This window comes from Bubalus bubalis, chromosome 22, assembly GCF_019923935.1.
Source record: "Bubalus bubalis isolate 160015118507 breed Murrah chromosome 22, NDDB_SH_1, whole genome shotgun sequence".
NCBI lineage: Eukaryota > Metazoa > Chordata > Mammalia > Artiodactyla > Bovidae > Bubalus > Bubalus bubalis.
This window is the reverse complement of record NC_059178.1, coordinates 28,943,137-28,952,945: the sequence shown is the minus strand read 5'-3', so window position 1 is coordinate 28,952,945 and position 9,809 is coordinate 28,943,137.

Here is a 9,809-nt window from a genome sequence, read left to right as displayed (position 1 = left end):
AGTTTCTGAAACCTAAACACAAAACATACAGGCTTTTCTGTTTTTCTGAGTTTTGTTTTGTTCTGTCTTTAAAGTCTTTTTCAGGCTTTATGAGGCATCTGGAAGGATATGTATCAACACTATTAGAGTGGTTCTCTCAGCCCGGCATGTTTTCAGGAATTTCACTTTCTTCTTTGAACTTTTCAAATTCCATTTGGTTTTTAAAACAAATGTAACTTTTATAAAAGGGAACTGTTTTTAAAAGTTTGTGTGCCTTTCTTTACTGGCAAATCTTGATTATATATTACTGTTGTACAACCTGGTTTTCATTTGGTAAGTATTTTATACATGAATTTGTTTCCTTACATATATGTGTTTGCCTGTATATGTGTATACAAAAAGTGTTAGGCATAGTATTGATGATGGTTCTTGTACTGTGGAAATTTCTGATTTTTTTTCTCCTGCCTTTGGTATTATTTGCATTTAGAAAAATAAATGTGCATTATCTTCATAAAAAGAAATAAGAAAACATGTGCATGTTAAGTCACTTGAGTAGTGACCAACTCTTTGTGGAACTATGGACTGTAGCCCGCCAGGCTTCTCTGTCCATGGGGATTCCCCAGGCAAGAATACTGGAGTGGGTTGTCAGGCCCTCACCCCAGGGGGTATTCCCGACCCAGGGATAGAACTCACGTCTCTTACATCTACCTGCATTGGCAGGAGGGTTCTTTACCACTAGCCCCACCTGGGAAACCTAGTAGAACACATAGGAAGGTCCATAACAATTAGCTAATCTAACCAACCATCTTACGTTCCTCTGTACTGCACCATGAGAGCATCTAACCCGTGTCTACTTACTCAGGTGGTGAGAAGCTCACGTCCTGCCAAACAACTTGTTCTGTTCTTAAACAGCTGTAAGACGTGTTTTAAATTGAACCTGATTCATGTAATTTGAACAGAAAAGTGACCTAATTCAACTTCTGTTTAAAAAAGATCACTCTGGCTGCTGTGTTGAGACTTGTTCGAAACGAGGAGCGAGATAGGCAAGAACAGAAGCAGGGAGACAGTTAAAACACTAACTTGCACTAGGGAAGTGACAGTGGATGCAGTAAAAAGTGGTCAGATTCCAAATATATGTAATTATAGGTGGAGCACAAAAGAAAGTTTGAGATGCCCACCATTGGCTACATAGGTATGTTAAGATGCTGGATATAAAAATTAGAAAATGTTTTACAGCATAAGTTCCTTTCCCTTACTATTTAGTTAGGCATTTGTTCATTAATTCATTCAAAAATTAAATGAGGACCTAAGACACAATTCTGGGTACTGGGGTTCCTGCTGGTGAAAAAACCATAAAAATCTCTGCTTTCATAGAGCTTACATTTTTAGTGGAATCTCACCTATGACACATAAGACATAAAACATACTGGTTCAGTGGCTGTGGAAAACTGTACAGTGAGTCCTTAAAAAATTAAAACAGGATTACTAAATGATCCAGCAGGAGCTTCAGCATCAGTCCTTCCAAAGAATATTGAGTATTGATTTCCTTTAGGATTGACTGGTTTGATCTTGCTATCCAAGGGACTCAACAGTCTTCTCTAGCACCACAATTCAAAAGCATCAGTTCCTTGGCGCTCAGCCTTCTTTATGGTCCAACTCTCACATCCATACACGACTACTGGAAAAACCATACCTTTGACTAGATGGATCTTTTGTCGGCAAAGGGATATCTCTGCTTTTTAATAACACTGTCTAGATCTGACACAGCTTTTCTTCTAAGAAGCAAGCATCTTTTAATTTCATGGCTGCAGTCATTGTCCACAGTGATTTTGAAGCCCAAGAAAATGAAATCTGCCACTGTTTCCACTTTTTCCCCCATCTATTTGCCATGAAGTGATGGAACTGGATGCCATGATCTTAGTTTTTTGCATGTTGAGTTTTTAGCATACACACATAACAAAAGGAAGCAGGGACTCAAACAGATAATTGTGCCCCCATGTTCAGTTCAGTTCAGTCACTCAGTCGTGTCCAACTCTTTGCAACCCCATGGACTGCAGCACACCAGGCCTTCCTGTCCATCCCCAACTCCTGGAGTCCACTCAAACTCATGCCCATTGAGTCAGTGATGCCATCCAACCATCTCATCCTCTGTCGTCCCCTTTTCCTCCCACCTTCAATCTTTCCCAGCATCGGGGTCTTTTCCAATGAGTCAGCTCTTCACATCAGGTGGCCAAAGTATTGAAGTTTCAGCTTCAACATCAGTCCTTCCAATGAAGATTCAGGACTGATTTCCTTTAGGATGAACTGGCTGGATCTCCTTGCTGTCCAAGGGACTCTCAAGAGTCTTCTCCAACACTGCAGTTCAAAAGCATCAATTTCTTGGCGCTCAGCTTCCTTTATAGTCCAACTCTCACATCCATACATGACTACTGGAAAATCCATAGCCTTGACTAGACAGACCTTTGTTGGCAAAGTAATGTTTCTGCTTTTTAATATGCTGTCTAGGTTGGTCATAACTTTCCTTCCAAGGAGTAAACATCTTTTAATTTCATGGCTGGAGTCACCATCTGCAGTCATTTTGGCTGCGGTGATTTTGCCGCTGTAGCAGCAACAGGCCAAGAGGAGATACTCCACATCCAAGGTCAGGAGCAGCGGCTGCGCTTCACTGGACCGGCTGTGAGGAGATACCCCACGTCCAAGGGCGAAGGAGAAGCCCCAGCAAGATGGTAGGAGGGGCAAATTCATGTTTAGACTCAAACCCCATTCCTGCCAGAGACGCTCAGAGGGCTCAAACAAACCTTGTGCCCACCAGGACCCAAGGACCCTGCAGAGACTGAGACAGAACTGTGTTTGAGCATCTCCTGTGGAGGCATGGGTCAGCAGTGGACTGCCACATGGACAGGGGCTCTGGGTGCAGCAGACTTGAGTATGGCGTAAGACCTCTTGGAGGAGGTCGCCATTAACCCCACCACAGAGTCGCCAGAACTTACACAGGACTAGGAAATAGACTCTTGGAGGGCACAAACAGAACCTTGTGCACCAGGACCCAGGAGAAAGGAGCAGTGACCCCAAGAGACTGACCCAGACTTGCCTGTGAGTGTCCAAGAGTCTCCAGAGGAGGCGTGGGTTGGTGGTGGCCTGCTACAGGGTTGGGGGCATTGAGTGTAGCAGTACATGCATGGGATCTTTTGAAGGAGGTCACCATTATCTTCATTACCGCCACCATAGTTTGGCCCCAGGTAAATAGGCCCAGGTAAACAGCAAAGAGAAAAGGAAAGATATACCCATTTGAACGCAGAATTCTAAAGAATAGCAAGGAGAGATACTAAAGCCTTCCTCAGTGATCAGTGCAAAGAGGAAAACAACAGAATGGGAAAGACTAGAGATCTCTTCAAGAAAATTAGAGATACCAAGGGAACATTTCATGCAAAGATGGGCTCGATAAAGGACAGAAATGGTATGGACCTAACAGAAGCAGAAGATATTAAGAAGAGGTGGCAAGAATACATGGAAGAACTGTACAAAAAAGATCTTCATGACCCAATCAATCATGATGGTATGATCACTCACCTAGAGCCAGACAACCTGGAATGAGAAGTCAAGTTGGCCTTAGAAAGCATCACTATGAACAAAGCTAGTGGAAGTGATGGAATTCCGGTTGAGCCATTTCAAGTCCTAAAAGATGATGTTGTGAAAGTGCTGCACTCAATATGCCAGCGAATTTGGAAAACTCAGCAGTGGCCATGGGACTGAAAAAGGTCAGTTTTCATTCCAATGCCAAAGAAAGGCAATGCCAAAGAATGCTCAAACTACTGCACAATTGCACTTATCTCTCTCACATACTAGTAAAGTAATGCTCAAAATTTTCCAAGCCAGGCTTCAGCAATATGTGAACCGTGAACTTCCAGATGTTCAAGATGGTTTTAGAAAAGGCAGAGGAACCAGAGATCAAATTGCCAACATCCATTTAATCATGGAAAAAGCAAGAGAGTTCCAGAAAAACATCTATTTCTGCTTTATTGACTATGCCAAAGCCTTTGACTGTGTGGATCACAATAAACTGTGGAAAATTCTGAAAGAGATAGGAATATACAAGACCACCTGACCTACCTCCTGAGAAATCTGTATGCAGGTCAGGAAGCAACAGTTAGAACTGGATATGGAACAACAGATTGGTTCCAAATAGGGAAAGAAGTACGTCAAGGCTGTATATTATCACCCTGCTTATTTAACTTACATGCAGAGTACATCATGAGAAACGCTGGGCTGGAAGAAGCACAAGCTGTAATCAAGATTGCCGGGAAAAATATCAATAACCTCAGATATGCAGATGACACCACCCTTATGGCAGCAAGTAAAGAATAACTAAAGAGCCTCTTGATGAAGGTGAAAGAGGAGAGTGAAAAAGTTGGCTTAAAGCTCAACGTTCAGAAAACAAAGATCATGGCATCTGGTCCCGTCACTACATGGCAAATAGATGGGAAACAGTGGAAACAGTGGCAGACTATTTTTTTGTGCTCCAAAATCACTGCAGATGGTGGCTGCAGCCATGAAATTAAAAGACGTTTACTCCTTGGAAGGAAAGTTATGACCAACCTAGACAGCATATTAAAAAGCAGATATATTACTTTGCCAACAAAGATCCATCTAGTTAAGGCTATGGTTTTTCCAGTAGTCATCTATGGATGTGCGAGTTGGACTTTATAGGAAGCTGAGCGCTGAGGAATTGATGCTTTTGAACTGCAGTGTTGGAGAAGACTCTTGTGAGTCCCTTGGACAGCAAGGAGATCCAACCAGTCCATCCTAAAGGAGATCAGTCCTGAGTGTTCATTGGAAAGACTGATGTTGAAGCTGAAACTCCAATACCTGATGGTCACCTGATGCGAAGAGCTGACTCATTTGAAAAGATCCTGATGCTGGGAAAGTTTGAAGGCAGGAGAAAGGGATGATAGAGGATGAAATGGTTGGATGGCATTACCAACTCAATGGGCATGAGTTTGAGTAAACTCGGAATTGATGATGGACAGGGAGTCGTGGCTTGCTGCAGTCTATGGGGTCGCAAAGGACACGACTGAGTCACTGAACTGAACTGAAATAGCAGAGATGGAACACAGCTCCACCCATTAACAGACAATTGGATTAAAGATTTACTGAGCATGGCCTCGCCCCCACAGTCAGTCTCTCCCATCAGGAAGCTTCCATAAGCCTCTTATCCTTCTCCATCAGAGGGCAGACAGACTGAAAACCACAGTCACAGAAAACTAATCAATCTAATTGCATGGACCACAGCCTTGTCTAACTCAATGAAACTATGAGTCATGCCGTGTAGGGCCACCCAAGATGGACAGGTCATGGTGGAGAGTTCTGACAAAATGTGGTTCACTGGAGAAGGGAATGGCAAACCACTTCAGTATTCTTGCCTTGAGAACCCCATGAACAGTATGAAAAAAGGCCCCCATGTTCATAGCAGCATTATTCAGGACAGCCAAGAGGTGGATACAACCCAAGTGTATCCACTTTTTATCCAATTTTATCCAAGATGAATGGATAAAACAAATGTGGCATGTGCATACAATGGACTGTTATTCAGCCTTTAAAAGAACGAAATTCTTACACCTGCGACAACCTGGATGAAACCTGAAGACACTATGTGAGTGAAATAACCCAGGCATAAGCTAATATTTATATGAGGTGCCTGGGGTGGGTAGCCTTTCCCTTTTCCAGGGGATCTTCCCAATCCAGGGATCGGACCTGGGTCTCCCACACTGTAGGCAGATTCTTTACCGTCTGAGCCATTGGGGAAGCCCCACGAAGTGCCTAGAGTACCTGAAATCAGAGAAACAGTAAAATAGTAGTTGTCAGAGACTGGGAGAATGGGGAGTTTCTTCTTAGATGATGTGAAGTTTCAGTCTGGGAAGATAAAAAAAATTTTAGAGATGGATGGTGATGATGGTTGGATAAAAAATGTAAATGCTGTTAATCTCATTGAACTGCATTTAAAGAATGGTTAAAATGGTAAATCTTATGATACGTATATTTAATCACAGTTTAAAAAATAAAATTCAGAAAAAAGAGGAAGAGAGAAAAAAATGATTTAACTGTTCAAATCAGAGCGCTATTAACCATTCAGATCGGATCAGATCAGTCGCTCAGTCGTGTCCGACTCTTTGTGACCCCATGAATCGCAGCATGCCAGGCCTCCCTGTCCATCACCAACTCCCAGAGTTCACTCAGACTCACGTCCATCGAGTCAGTGATGCCATCCAGCCATCTCATCCTATGTCGTCCCCTTCTCCTCTTGCCCCCAATCCCTCCCAGCATCAGAGTCTTTTCCAATGAGTCAACTCTTCGCATGAGGCGGCCAAAGTACTGGAGTTTCAGCTTTAGCCATTAGTGGTCTCGAATACAGGTCTGTTTGATTACTCCTGCTGTTAACTCCCTTTCTACACTGCCTTCATAACAAATCAATACACTCTCATTTCAGAAGCTAGCTGTTAGGTCCTAAATCTTTTCCAGGCTAAGCACTTTCAAATTCTTTGGCTAATCCACGTACAAGATTTCCAAGACCAATTCTAGTTGCTCTCCGTAATATACATTCTCAAGCTTGGATCTTTGACAGTAGCCGTTCTCAAACTTTTTGGCCTCAGGACATCTTTTTACTTTCAAAAATCACTGAAGACCTCAGTGAGCTTTTGACTGAGTTACATCTATTGCTATTAAAAATGAAAACTGTGAAATTAAAACAACTCTTAAAAAATAACAAAACATGTTAATACAAATATCTGCAAGCTAAAAGTAACTGTATTTTCCAAAACTTCAGTAAGAAAAATGGCATTTTTATGTTTTTTTGCACATCTCTTTAATGTCTGACAATTCACAATGGTGAATTCTCATATTAACTTCTATATTCAATCTGTTGAGACAGCTTGTTTTAGTTGAAGTATATGAGGATAGTCTGGCCTCTGGCAGCCAAGTAGTTGAAAAAAGGAGGGGTAAGTTAGTGGTCTTTTCAGATTACTGTAGATATTCTTTATGTATGGCTGAGTCTTTTTGATGCCCACCTGAAACTATCACAATATTGTAAATCCGTTATACTCCAATATAAAATAAAATGCTAAAAAATGAATAAAGGTGATTTAAAAAATGCTACACCAATACCCAAATCAATTTCTTAAATGGTAGTTGCAACATGGAATCTGAAACTGCACCAGTGAATGTTTTGTACTGTTACATTAAAATTCTTAGTCTTCCTTGAACTTTTTAAATCAAGTATTTACTTAAGTTTATTTGGCTGTGCCAGGTGTTAGTCTGAGCACACAGGATCTTCCAGCTTCTTTGGGCACGCAGGTCTAGTTGTGGCAGTCAGGATCTTTAGTTGCGGCAAGGGAACTCAATTATAGCATGTGGGATCTAGTTCCGACCAGGGATCAAACCTGGGCTTCCTGCATTAGGAGCAGAGAGTCTCAGCCACTGGATCACCAGGGAAGTCCCTTTCTTGAACTCTGAATCTCTTATCCATTGTATTCGTTATCTATCCCTCCAATACAAATGACCCACAGCACTTGATGGCTTAAGACCACACACATTTATGATTTAGCAGTTTCCGTGCACGAGAGTTTGGGTATGCTTCCCTGGGTAGTTCTGATTCAGGGGACCCCCTGAGTTGTGGTTACAAAGTTGGCCTGGGGCCGCTGTCACCTGAAGGTCTGACTGAAGACACAGAGAGAGGGTCTGCTTCTAACCTCATTCGTGTGGCTGTTTGCCAAGGGCTTCAGTTCCCCACTTGAGTCTCTCCACAGGCTTCTGGAGGTGTCCTCAAAAGCTGGCTTCCCCCAGGGCAACAGGGTCCAAGAGAGAGCAAGGCAGGACCATATCTTTTTATGAATGAACCTCAGAAGTCACACACCACCCTTTCTGCCACATTCTGTTGGTTAGATTCACTGAATACAATCCACGTTCAAGAGGAGAATTTGTTTCTACCTTTTGAAAGAAAGGGTGTTAAAGAATTTGTGGAGATATGTTAAAAGCAGAACACTCAAAAATGGATTTTGTAACATCATGCATCAGTCACATGGAAAATATTTGTTCACTGAGTTACATCGATCTTTTTTTTCTTCCTGTGTCTCTTAGCTTGTAGGATTTTAGTTCCCTTACCAAGGACTGACATGGATATATTCAATGTTGATAATCCCATTATGTTTCTAAAAAGTTCACATCAGTATTACTACTAATATCACTAGATACCACTGCACACTTATTAGAATGGCTAAAATTAAAAAAAGCTGATTATACAAAACAGTGGTGATGATGTTGAGAAACACTGCAGGTGGGAGTGTAACATGGTTAAGTTTGAGTTTCTAACAAAGCAAAACATGCATCTGTCATTCAAGTCAGCAACTGTACTCTGTGCAAAAACCTGTATATAAATGTTCATAGCAGCCTTATTCGTAACAGCACAAACCAGAGACAATCATCCAAATGTCTTTCAACAGGTGAACAGTCAAAAGTCTTGGCCTATTTCACTCCCAGATTCCTGTCATTTGATGAATCTGATAACTGGATCTGTTATATCATCAAGTCTTTGCTAAAAACACTGAATAAACTATGCTTGATAGGAAACTCCTGAGTCTCCTGAACCAAATTTGATAAGTGATTCACCAGATTTGCTCTGAAGCTAATCTAAAGCTAACACCATGTTGTCTATACTCTTCCAGTTTATGGGGTGGGGGAGTGGGTGTGGCAGAGAGAGCTAATGTCCAAATTCCTATTGTTGCATTTCCCTATTTTAATAGCCCTGCTTAACAGTTTTGGTCGGTGTTTTTCTTTTAGAAATTCATGCAAGCTCAAGTGGTAACAACATAATTTTAATAATTCTGCATGTGCAATATACTATCTTACCATATACCTCCTTCCCTCTTTAAAATAATTTCCCAAATATCTCGGGTATTTTTTACCTTAGCAAAATTCTTAACTTAGCTGAAGAAGTAGGATGTCCTTCCGACCTCCACCCGCCAATTTATCTACCTGGGGTCATGTATTAGTCTGCTCGGGCTACCACAGTAAAGTACCACAGACTGCACGCTTAGAAAACAGAAATTCATTTTCTCACAGTTCTGGAGGATAGATATCCAAGATCAAAGTGCAGGGTTGACATCTGCTGAGGCCCCTGTCTTTGGGATACAGACAGCCACCTTCTCCCTGGTGCTCACACGGCTTTTCCTCTGTGCTTGCGTGAGCAGAGATCTCTGGCGTAGCTTCCTCTTCTTACAAGGACACCAGTCCTGTTGGATTAGGGCTCCTATGACGTCACTTAATATTTACACCTTCTTAAAGGCTCTGTTTCTAAATACAGTGGTCATCATCAGGGTTAAGGCTTCATATGGATTTAGGGGAGAAAACATTTAGTGGAACAGATTTCAGTTGCTCTGTCCAATATTTGTTTTATCCTTTTCCAAATTTAATACCACCTGAAGATGAAATAGGAAATTAGTTGTTTTTGTACTTAATAATAATATATTAACACTTTAAGCAGTGGACTCCTCTGTTTCTTCCTAATAAACTTCCCAAACACTTTTTGATGTTTCCCACATTCTTCATAAACTTTGGCTCATCATCTAGCACTTTACCCAGACACTGTTTTTATGGTTTTGCATCTAGCATTCTAATTATATGTCCTTTCCCTCCCAGAAGTCGGTAGAGAGGAAAAAAAAAAATTTAGAGCTCTAAGTAGTAGTTCACTCATTTATTCTGTAATGAATACCCTACTTCCTCCTCCATCTGCTGTGTTTTTATCTTTCCACTATATTTGGTCTTGACTCCTCGAAGAGCTA